The 12,921-nt window shown below is 41.3% G+C and overlaps 1 non-coding gene across 1 annotated transcript; it reads left to right on the top strand.

Annotated features, from left to right (window-relative positions):
* The first annotated feature begins 3,508 nt into the window (after nt 1-3,508).
* LOC112768700 (small nucleolar RNA R71) lies at nt 3,509-3,612 on the top strand. Its single transcript, XR_003186099.1, has one exon. It is a non-coding gene; the product is annotated as a small nucleolar RNA R71 (small nucleolar RNA).
* Nucleotides 3,613-12,921: the final 9,309 nt, after the last annotated feature.

Genomic DNA, 12,921 nt, shown 5'->3' with positions numbered 1-12,921 from the left:
TCTTGGTGCTCCACCCTTAGTTGTCCAATGTTGGAACTTAATTCTCCTAGGGAGGTGTTAATTTGCTCCCAATAATTTTGTGGAGGGAAGTGCATCCCTTGAGGCATCTCAGGGATTTCATGATGAGGAATTTCCTCATGCTCTTGTTGAGGTCCATGAGTGGGCTCTCTTGCTTGCTCCATCCTTTTCTTAGTGATGGGATTGTCCTCATCAATGAGGATGTCTTCTTCTATGTCAATTCCAACTGAGTTACAGAGGGGACAAATGAGATGAGGGAAGGCTAACCTTGCCAAAGTAGAGGACTTGTCAGCCACCTTGTAGAGTTCTAGGGATATAACCTCATGAACTTCTACTTCCTCTCCATTCATGATGCTATGGATCATGATAGCCCGGTCTATAGTAACTTCAGATCGGTTGCTAGTAGGAATGATTGAGCGTTGGATGAACTCCAACCATCCCCTAGCCACGGGCTTGAGGTCAAGCATTCTTAGTTGAATCGGCTTGCCTCTTGCGTCTCTCTTCCATTGAGCGTCTTCCACACAAATGTCCATAAGGACTTGGTCCAACCTTTGATCAAAGTTGATCCTTCTAGTGTAGGGTCGTGCATCTCCTTGCATCATTGGCAAGTTGAATGCCAACCTTACATTTTCCAGACTGAAATCTAAGTATTTCCACCAGACCATTGTAATCCAATTCTTTGGGTCCGGCTTCATACTTTGATCATGGTTTTTGGTGATCCATGCATTGGCATAGAACTCTTGAACCATTAAGATCCCGATTTGTTGAATGGGGTTGGTGAGAATTTCCCAACCTCTTCTTCGAATCTCATGTCAGATCTCTGGATATTCACTCATTTTGAGCTTAAAATGGACCTCAGAGATTACCTTCTTCTTGGCCACAACTTCATAGAAGTGGTCTTGATGGACCTTTGAGATGAATCTCTCCATCTCTTATGACTCAAAGGTGGAAGCTTTTGCCTTACCTTTCCTCTTTCGAGAGGTTTCTCTGGTCTTAGGTGCCATAAATGGTTATGGAAAAATAAAAAGCAACACTTTTACCTACCAAACTTAGAAGGTTTGCTCATCCTCGAGCAAAAGAAAGAAGAGAGTAGAAAAAGAAGAAATAGATGAGATGGAGAGGGTTTAATGGTTCGGCCAAGGGGGAGAAGTAGTGTTTGTGGTAAGTAGAAAAGAAGGAGTGAAGAGGCATTTATATAGGAGTGGAAAGAGATAGTAGGGTTCGTGTATTAGGGAGGGAAATAGTTTGAATTTGAATGGTGAGGTGGATGGGGTTTTTTTGGGGGAAGAGTGGGAGGATGTGATTGGTGAAGGGTATTGGGGAAAGGGTGCTCTTGGAAAGTGTGAAGAAGAGAGAGAGAGAGTTGAGGTAGGTGGGGATCCTGTGGGGTCCACAGATCCTGAGGTGTCAAGGATTTCTCATCCCTGCACCATGTTGGCATGTAAACGCTCTTTGGAGTGCCAATTCTGGCGTTAAACGCCAGGTTGCTGTCCATTTCTGGCATTTAAACGCCAGCTTTGTGCCCCTTTCTGGCGTTAAACGCCAATCTGGTGCCCTTTTTCTGGCATTAAACGCCTATAATGGTGCCAGACTGGGCGTTTAATGCCCATTCTGCTACCCTTACTGGCGTTTAAACGCCAGTAAGATCGTCCTCTGGGGTGTGCTATTTTCAATGATATTTTTCATTCTTTTTACTTTTTCAATTGTTTTTGTGACTTCACATGATCATCATCCTAAAGAAAACATAAAATAACAAAAGAAAATAAAAATTTAACATAGATAAATAAAAATTGGGTTGCCTCCCAACAAGCGCTTCTTTAATGTCAATAGATTGACAGTTGGCTCTCATGGGGCCTCACAGATACTCAGAGCATGATGATGGCCTCCCAACACCAAACTTAGAGTTTGAATGTGGGGGATCTGTTTGACTCTACATGGAGAGAAGCTTTTCATGCTTCTTCTCCATGTGTACAGAAGGAGATCATTGAGCCTTAAATACAAGGTAGTCCCCATTCACTTGAAGGACCAATTCTCCTCTGTCAACATCAATCACAGCTTTTACTGTGGCTAGGAAGGGTCTGCCAAGGATGATGGATTCATCCATACTCTTCCAAGTGTCCAGGATTATGAAGTCAGCAGGGATGTAAAGGCCTTCAATCTTTATCAAGACATACTCTACAAGTCCATAAGCTTGTTTCCTTAAATTGTCTGCCATCTCTAGTAAAATTCTTGCAGCTTGCACCTCAAGGATCCCTAGCTTCTCCATTACAGAGAGGGGCATGAGGTTTATACTTGACCCTAGGTCACACAAAGCCTTCTCAAAGGTCATGGTGCCTACGGTACAGGGTATTAAGAAATTTCTGGGATCCAGTTTCTTCTGAGGTAATTTCTGCCTAACCAAGGTATTCAGTTCATTGGTGAGCAAGGGTGGTTCATCCTCCCAAGTCTCATTACTAAATAACTTGGCATTCAGCTTCATGATTGCTCCAAGGTACGTAGCAACTTGCTCTTCAGTAATATCTTCATCCTCTTCAGAGGAAGAATACTCATCAGAGCTCATGAATGGCAGAAGTAGGTTTAGTGGAATCTCTATGATCTCTATCTGAGCCTAAGATTTCTCTGGTTCCTAATTAGGAACTCCTTGGAGGCCAGTGGACATCCATTGAGGTCTTCCTCAGTGGAAATCACTGTCTCTTCCTCCTCTCCAGGTTCGACCGTGTGGGTTATGTTGATGGCCTTGCACTCTCTTTTTGGGTTCTCTTCTGTATTGCTTGGGAGAGTACTAGGAGGGAGTTCAGTAACTTTCTTACTCAGTTGACCCACCTGTGCCTCCAAATTTCTAATGGAGGACCTTGTTTCATTCATGAAACTTAGTGTGGTTTTAGATAGATCAGAGACTATGGCTGCTAAGCTAGAGAGACTCTGCTCAGAATTCTCTGTCTATTGCTGAGAAGATGATGGAAAAGGCTTGCTATTACTAAACCTATTTCTTCCACCATTATTGTTGTTGAAGCCTTGTTAAGGCTTCTTTTAGTCCTTCCATGAGAGATTTGGATGATTTCTCCATGAAGGATTATAGGTGTTTCCATAGGGTTCTCCCATGTAATTCACCTATTCCATTACAGGGTTCTCAGGGTCATAAGCTTCTTCTTCAGAGGAAGCTTCCTTAGTACTGCCTGTTGTAGCTTGCATTCCAAACAGACTCTGAGAAATTATATTGACTTGCTGAGTCAATATTTTATTTTGAGCCAATATGGAATTCAGAGTATCAATCTCAAGAACTCCTTTCTTCTGAATTGTCCCATTATTCATAGGATTCCTTTCAGAAGTGTACATGAATTGGTTATTTGCAACCATTTCAGTGAGTTCCTGGGCTTCTTCAGGTGTCTTCTTCAGATGAAGAGATCCACCTGCAGAGTTGTCCAATGACATCTTGGACAGTTCAGACAGACCATCATAGAATATACATATGATGCTCCATTCTGAAAGAATGCTAGAAGGACACCTTCTGATCAATTGCTTGTATCTTTCCCAAGCTTCATAGAGGGATTCTCCTTCCTTCTGTCTGAAGGTTTGGACTTCCTCTCTAAGCTTACTCAATTTTTGAGGTGGAAAGAACTTTGCCAAGAAGGCATTGACTAGCTTTTCCTAAGAGTTCAGGCTTTCTTTAGGTTGTGAGTCCAACCATGTCCTAGCTCTGTTTCTTACAGCAAAAGGGAAGAGCATAAGTCTATAGACCTCAGGGTCAACCCCATGAGTCTTAACAGTGTCACAGATTTACAAGAATTCAGCTAAAAACTGATGAGGATCTTCCAATGGAAGTCCATGATACTTGTAATTCTGCTGTATTAGAGAAACTAATTGAGGCTTAAGCTCAAACTTGTTTGCTCCAATTGCAGGAATTGAGATGCTCCTTCCACAGAAGTCAGAAGGGGGTGCAATAAAGTCACCAAGCATCTTCCTTGCATCTCCACCATTGTTGTTATTTTCGGCTGCCATGTCTTCTTCTTCTTCGAAAATTTTTGTTAGGTCCTCTCCAGAGAGTTGTGCTTTAGCTTCTCTTAGCTTCCTCTTCAAGGTCCTTTCAGGTTCAGGATCAGCTTCAACAAGAATGCCTTTGTCTTTGTTCCTGCTCATATGAAGGAGAAGAGAACAAGAAAGTATGGAATCCTCTATGTCACAGTATAGAGATTCCTTGAGGTGTCAGAGGAAAATAAGAATAGAAGGATAAGGTAGAGAGGAGAATTCGAACTTATAAAGAGGGAGTGAGTCCGAATTGCTAAAAGAGGAGGAGTGTTAGTCCTTAAATAGAAGAGGGTGAGGAGGTGAGGAAATTTTCGAAAACAAAAATAAAAAAATTTAAATTAATTAAAAGGAATTTTGAAAAAGTGGTTGATGATTTTCGAAAATTAAAAGTGAGAAAGGTTGTTAGGTGGGTTTGAAAAAGATATGATTGACGTAGAAAACTTTTAAAATCAAACAAAAAGTCAAGTAGTTAATTTGGAAAGGTTTGAAAATCAAATTTGAAAAGATAAAAAAAAGTTAGGAAAGATTTTGAAATCAGAATTTAGGATTGAAAATTATTTTGAAAAATATGTGGTTGAGAATATATGATTGAAAAATAATTTAAAAAGATTTGATTTTTAAAATTAATGACATGGCTAACAAGAAATTTAAAAGATATGATTCTAAAATTCAAATATTGAACCTTTCTTAACAAGGGAGTAACAAACTTGAAATTTTTGAATCAAATCATTAATTAGTAGCAACCATTTTCAAAAATAGTGAGAGAAAAATGGAAAACATTTGATTTTGAAAATGTTATGAAAAAAATATGATTTGAAAAAGATTTGATTTTGAAAAATTATGAAAATTTGAAAAATATTTGAATTGAAAACAAAATCTCCTCTCCTGTGCCATCCTGGCATTAAACGCCCAGAATGGTATCCATTCTGCCGTTTAACGCCCAAAATACTACCCTTTTGGGCGTTTAACGCCTAGCCAAGTACCCTGGCTGGCGTTTAAACGCCAATTTTAAACGCCCAACTTTTTCTCTGTAAATTCCTCTGCTGTATGTTCTGAATCTTTAATTTTCTGTATTATTGAGTTGAAAAAACATAATTTTTGAAATTTTGTTTTGAATTTTTAATGATGAAAAACAACAAAATGAAGTTAAACATGGAAGACTAAGATCAAATAAACAATTCATGCAAGACACCAAACATAGAAGTTTGTATACTATGGACAATAACAATTTGAAAATGCATATGAAAAACAACAAAAGACACCAAACAGGAGAGTTCAAAGATCAGAACAAAGAAAATCATCAAGAACAACTTGAAGATCCACAAAGAACATAATGCATAAGATTTCGAAAAATGCAAGAGAAAGAAAAACATGCAATTCACACCAAACTTAAAATATGTCACTAGACTCAAACAAGAAACACAAACTATTTTTTATTTTTATAAATTTTTTTTATTTTTCAAAAATTATTTGGAAAAAGAAAATAGGGAATTCAAAATTCTTAATGAGAATTCCAGGAATCATGCAATGTTAGTCTAAAACTCCGGTCCAGGAATTAGACATGGCTTACTAGCCAGCCAAGCTTTCAGTGAAGGCTTCAGTCCAAAACACTAGACATGGCCAATGGCCAGCCAAGCTTCAGCAGATCATTATATTCAACAGCAAGATTGATAGAAATCAACAAGCTCTTGTGATGATAAGTTGAATCCTCGGTCCAAAAGATTAGACATGGCTTCACAGCCAGCCTGACTTCAACAGATCATCATGAAACTCTAGAATTCATTCTTAAAAATTCTGAAAAAGAAATTTTTTTTTCAAAAATAAAATAAAAATAAAAGCTTAAAATAAAATTACCTAATATGAACAACAAGATGAACCATCAGTTGTCCAAACTCGAACAATCCCCGGCAACGGCGCCAAAAACTTGGTACATAAAATCGTGATCGCACACTTTCACACAACTTCGTGCAACTGACCAGCAAGTGCACTGGATCGTCCAAGTAATACCTTACGTGAGTAACGGTCGATCCCACGGAGATTACCGGCTTGAAGTGAGCTATGGTTATCCTTGTAAATCTCAGTCAGGTGGATTCAAATGGTTATAGGATTTCGATAATTAAAATATAAGAAAAACAAAAAATAAGACAGAAATACTTATGTAATTCATTGGTAGGATTTCAGATAAGCGTATGGAGATGCTTGTTGCTTCTGAACCTCTGCTTTCCTACTGCCTTCATCCAATCATGGGTATTCCTTTCCATGGCAAGCTGTATGTTGGGGATCACCGTTGTCAATGGCTACCATCCGTCCTCTCAGTAAAAATGGTCCAAATACGCTATCACCGCACGGCTAATCATCTATCGGTTCTCACTCATGTTGGAACAGGATCCACTGATCCTTTTGCGTCTGTCACTACGCCCAACACTCGCGAGTTTGAAGCTCGTCACAGTCATCCTATCCCAGATCCTACTCGGAATACCACAGACAAAGTTTAGACTTTTCGAATCTCAAGAATGCTGCCAATTAATTCTAGCTTATACCACGAAGACTCTTATCTCGAGGCTAAGAGATATGCATTCAAGCTTGTTTTCATGTAGAAAGGAAGTGGTTGTCAGACATGCGTTCATAAGTGAGAATGGTGATGAGTGTCACATAATCATCATATTCATCATGTTCTTGTGTGCGAATGAATATCTTGGAACAAGAATAAGCTAGAATTGAATAGAAAAACAGTAGCAATTGCATTTATTCATGAGGAACAGCAGAGCTCCACACCTTAATCTATGGGGTGTAGAAACTCCACCGTTGAAAATACATAAGTGAAAATAGGGTAGATATGGCCGAGTGGCCAGCCTCCCATGGAGGTTTCAGAACATAAAAGTTACATAATGTGTTCCAGAAATGAAAATACAATAGCAAAAGGTCCTATTTATAGAAAACTAGTAACCTAGGATTTACAGAAATAAGTAAATGATGAAGAAATCCACTTCCGGGCCCACTTGGTGTGTGCTTGGGCTGAGCATTGAAGCTTTCACATGTAGAGGCTTTTCTTGGAGTAAAATGCCAGCTTTGGTGCCAGTTTGGGCGTTTAACTCCAGCTTTTATGCCAGTTCTGGCGTTTAACGCCAGAATATGGTAGAAAGTTGGCGTTTAAACTCCAGTTTGCGTTATCAAAACTCGGGCAAAGTATGAACTATTATATATTGCTGGAAAGCCCAGGATGTCTACTTTCCAACACAATTAAGAGCGTGCTAATTGGGCTTCTGTAACTCCAGAAAATCCATTTCGAGTGCAGGGAGGTCAGAATCCAACAGCATCTGCAGTCCTTTTTAGCCTTTGAATCAGATTTTTGTTCAGGTCCTTAATTTCAGCCAGAAAATACCTGAAATCACAGAAAAACACACAAAATCATAGTAAATTCCAAAAATGTGATTTTTATTTAAAAACTAATAAAAATATAATAAAAACTAATTAAATCATACTAAAAACTACCTAAAAATAGTGCCAAAAAGGGTATAAATTATCCGCTCATCAACAACCAATGAGGAGGTAGGAGAAGAAGTGAAGGTGATGAAGGGTGAAAATGAAAATGTTGACAAAAGCGAGGAAGAACCACCCAAGGTCAAGGAGCCAAAGAGAAAGACTTTGCTTGAAGAGCCTTTGCCCATTCTGTTCACACCCTGGGTCGAGCTATCCGACCCGAGATATTCAGTGACAAAGCGACTGACCACTTCAGGTCAGGCTATCCGACATCTTCTCAAAGAGGTCGGCCAAATCGACAGGAAAGCCCAATAAAGGGCCCAAATAACGGAACACGACCCAAAATCCAAGGGCAATCCAAGTCTATAGGGATAAAGGCGATTCCCTTGAAGATAAGCTGACTTCACTCAAAATAAGATAAGATAAGATAACTAACTTATCTTATCAGAAAGGTCAGCCCACACTACTATAAATACACTGGAGCACCCAGGTATAACTCATACTCTGATTCTACTAAAAACCTGCTTAATACCCGTGCTAACTTAAGCATCGGAGTCTCTTGCAGGTACCCCCCACCCTCCGGGGACCAAGGATCAGAAGTGCAGCCAGTCCAACAAGTCAGACACGACCGCTCTGGCCGCTACCCACCAGTCGGACACGTCATCTCCGACCAGTACAGAAGATCTCGTCTGAGATCGACCTACAGTTTCAGGTAACCCTCGAAACATTGGCGCCATTGCTGGGGAACCTAGAAGTCATCCCACCACCATGGCAGACGACCATGACAACGACCACGATTCAGATCTAGAGGACAGAACGCCGCATAAAAATGCGGACGCTACACCAAAAGATACTCTGGAATCTAACGGAGACAAAAACTCCTCAAATCCAGGAGTAATAGAAGCACTTCAAGATCGTTTAAAGTAACTTGAAAAAGAAAGCCAGCAATCAACGAGAAGTTGGCAAGGATCTACAAAGAGAGTTAAGGCGATGTCGAGAGTTAGAAGATAAAATCCTACAACTCGAAGCCGATCTCAAAGCGAAGGCTACCCGGACCACCCCTGAGGACAACTCACGCAAAGATCAAGATCCATTCACTAGGGAAATCATGAAAACTAAAATTCCCAAGGACTTCAAATTCCTAGATATGACTTTGTACGATGGCACTACAGATCCCAACCATCACCTCAGCAACTTCAGAAGCAGAATGTACCTCACCGACGCCTCAGACGCCGTTCACTGCAAAGCCTTTCCAACGATTCTCATGAAGACAGCAATTAGATGGTTCAACAATTTACCTCCTAAGTCCATCTCAAGCTTTGACGACCTAGCCAAAAAATTTCTGGCCAGATTCTCCATCCAAAAAGACAAGGCTAAGCACGTCCCCAGTCTACTAGGAATCAAGCAAGGAGATTGGGAAAGTCTTTGCAACTACATGGAAAGATTCAACAAAACGTGCCTAGATATACAAAGCTTGCCAACAGAGGCCGCTATCACGGGCCTCATCAATGGCCTACGAGAGGGACCTTTTAGCTAATCTATATCAAAGAAATACCCCACATCTCTGGATGAGGTGCAAGAGCGGGCGGAGAAGTACATCAACATGGAGAAAAATTCCTGACTTGGAGAAGCCTCAAAATCTGGTTTCACCTACCGAGATAAAGATAAAGAATCCAAAAAGAAGGAAGATCGAACGGGGGAAAAAATCAAAAAGTATCATAATTACACCCCTCTTCGGGTGTCCCTTGTGGATATTTACAAAGAAGTCTGTAACACAGAAAAGATACCCCCAGCTCGACCACTCAAAGGCAAAAGAGGAGGAGGAAATCAGAACGAATACTGTGAATATCATCGAGTCTGAGCGCATTCCACCAACGAATGTTTCGACTTAAAAAACGTCATAGAAAAATTAGTGAGAGAAGGAAATTTAGATCGGTTTCTGGCCACCCGAGATGATGAGCAAAGAAAGAAAAGAAGGGATGAAGATGTCGGACGAACCGAGCGATCACCTCGTACACCAGAAAGACATGTCCATATGATACACGGAGAATTTGCAGGAGGAGGAATCTCTAAATCATCCCGCAAAAGATACCTCAAAGAAGTATATCATCTTAAAGGGAAGGAGGAAGCACTCGACATCCCTGCAATCACATTCACCAAAGAAGACACATCCGGTATCATCTCAGGACACGACGATCCCATGGTCATCACCATCATACTGGCAAATGCCAACCTCCACCGTACATTAATAGACCAAGGGATCTCCGCCGATATCTTATTCAAAATTGCCTTCGACAAGCTCGGTTTAGAAGAAAAGGAGCTTAGAGCATACCCGAACAGCCTGTTCGGACTGGGAGATACCCCAGTATAACCACTGGAATACGTGTCACTACATACAATCTTCGGAAAAGGGAACCAATCCAGAACATTCAAGATAGACTACATCGTAGTCGACGTGAGTTCAACCTACAATGCCTTAATAAGTCGGACAACACTAAATCAACTCGGCACAATAGTCTCAACTCCACATCTATGCATGAAATTCCCAACTACAGAAGGGATAGCTACGATAAAAGTAGATCAAAAGATGGCACACTGCTGTTATAACGAAAGTCTGAACCTCAGAGGCAGAAGAGAAGAGTTCTATACAATTGAGCTTGGTGGAGTTCAGCGACGAGAAGAACTCCATCCGCAGCCCGAAGGTGAAGTAGAGAAAGTCCAGATCGGAGACACCTCGGACAAAACAACTAATATCGGCACGATCCTGAAGGGAGACGCAAAAGAATTACTAGTACAGTTCTTATGAGATAATGTCGATCTCTTCGCATGGAAAGTTGCAGACATGCCAGGCATAGACCCCAAGCTAATGTGTCACAAGTTGGCGGTCTATGCAGGATCTCGGCCAGTACAACAGAGACGAAGAAAACTTGGGCCAGAACGATCCCAAGCTTGGAAGAATAGGTACAAGCACTACTAGAGGCAGGATTCATAAGAGAAGTCAAGTACCCACTATGGCTAGCTAACGTCATCTTGGTAAAAAAATCAAATGGGAAGTGGCGAATGTGCACCGACTACACCGATCTCAACAAAGCCTACCCAAAAGATCCTTACCCGCTACCAAATATCGACGCTCTGGTAGATGCTTCATCCGGGTATAGATACCTCTCGTTTATGGATGCATATTCTGGATACAACCAAATCCCCATATATCTACCAGATCAAGAAAAGACCTCATTTTTAATACCAAAAGTAAATTACTGCTACATTGTGATGCCTTTCGGTCTTAAGAATGCGGGAGCTACTTATCAAAGGTTAATGAATAAAGTATTTTCAGATCATATCGGAAAAATCATGGAAGTCTACGTGGATGACATGTTAATAAAGACACAAAGTGAAGAGACATTATTGTCTAACCTGGCCCAAGTGTTCGACACTATAAGGAAGCATGACATGCGACTCAATCCTGCAAAATGCACCTTACAGTAGAAGCGGGCAAATTCTTAGGTTTCATGCTCACACAAAGAGGAATTGAAGCAAATCCAGACAAATGCCAGGCCATACTCAACATGAAGAGCCCAACTTGTGTCAGAGAGGTACAACAACTCAATGGGAGATTGGCAGCCTTATCCAGATTCTTAGCAGGATCAACGATAAGATCTCTCCCCTTCTATGCCACTTTAAGGAAAGGAAAGAAGTTCGAATGGACAATGGAATGCGAGCAAGCCTTCCAGGATTTCAAAATTTTCCTGGGACGACCACCTATCCTAACTCGACCACGAGAGGAAGAACCACTCGTATTGTACTTTGCGGTAAGAAGTCGGGCAGTAGCCTCAACACTGGTTTGAGAGGATGACAAAGGGCAACAACCTGTATACTTCATTAATAAAGCACTGCAGGGATCCGATCTGAACTACCAAAAAATAGAAAAGTTTGCCTATACTCTCATACTGACATCTCGACGACTTCGTCCGTACTTTCAGGCTCACACCATTAAGGTTCGGACCGACTAGCCCATGAAAGGGATATTGCATAAAACAGATCTAGCAGGCAGAATTTTACAATGGGCAGTCGAGTTATCAGAGTTCGACCTCCAATATGAAGCTCAGACAGCCATTAAATCACAGTACTTAGCCGACTTCATTGTAGAATTCACAGATACCCTGGAAACCCCCACAGAATGGAATCTCTACATGGACGGGTCCTCGAATAACACTGGAAGCGGCGCAGGTGTGATAATAGAAAGCAACCAAGGAACCCAAGTTGAGCTTTCCCTCAAATTTGGGTTTCCAGCCTCAAACAACCAGGCAGAATATGAAGCGTTACTAGCTGGTTTGAAGCTGGCTAAGGAGGTTGGAGCTCAAAAACTCAACATCTTCAGCGATTCACAAGTAGTCACCTTACAAATAATAGGGAGCTACCAAGCCAAAGATCCCACCATGAAAAAGTATTTGGATAAAAACAAGGAACAGCTTGGACAACTCGGGGAATACAAGATCTGCCACATACCCCGCGAACAAAATGCCCGAGCTGATGCACTCTCAAAACTAGCCAGCACCAAACCAGGGGGCAACAACAGAAGCCTCATCCAGGAAACGCTACAGAACCTGTCAATCTCAGAAGAGAAAAAAGTCCTAGCCATAATAGGTCAGGACCAAGGATGGATGACCCCCATAATTAACTACCTCAAAACAGAAACACTCCCCACAGATGAATAAGAGGCAAAGAGGTTAAAACGAGAGGCTCAGTACTACACTATCATAAATAACACCCTATATAAAAGAGGGATTTCAATACCACTATTAAAATGTGTGCCGACCTCCAACACAAGAGAAGTTTTAGGGAAGTACACAGTGGCATTTGTGGTAATCATCTCGGAGCACAAGCTCTCACCAAAAAAGTACTCTGGGTGGGATTTTATTGGCCAACTCTACAAAAGGAAGCTACAGAGTTTGTAAGGGCATGCCCACCATGCCAGAAACATGCCAACTTTCACATCGCCCCGCCAGAAAAGCTCATCAGCGTAACCTCACCTTGGCCATTTGCAAAATGGGGACTCGACCTTCTTAGACCCTTTCCTCAGGGATCGGGACAAGTTAAATTCCTCATAGTAGGGGTAGACTACTTTACAAAGTGGATCGAGGAAGAACCCCTAGCTAATGCTACTGCTCAAAGAAGTCGAAAATTCCTATATAGAAATATTGTCACAAGGTTCGGGGTCCCATACTCCAACACCACAGACAATGGCACCCAATTCACAGATGCAGGCTTCAGAAAATTAGTAGCCGATTTGAACATAAAGCACCAGTTCACCTCCGTCGAACATCCCCAAGCCAATGGACAAGCTAAAGCTGCCAACAAAGTCATATTGGCTGGGTTAAAACGGAGATTACAGGATGC

This window comes from Arachis hypogaea, chromosome 17, assembly GCF_003086295.3.
Source record: "Arachis hypogaea cultivar Tifrunner chromosome 17, arahy.Tifrunner.gnm2.J5K5, whole genome shotgun sequence".
Lineage (NCBI taxonomy): Eukaryota > Viridiplantae > Streptophyta > Magnoliopsida > Fabales > Fabaceae > Arachis > Arachis hypogaea.
This window is presented reverse-complemented; position numbering and strand designations above follow the sequence as displayed.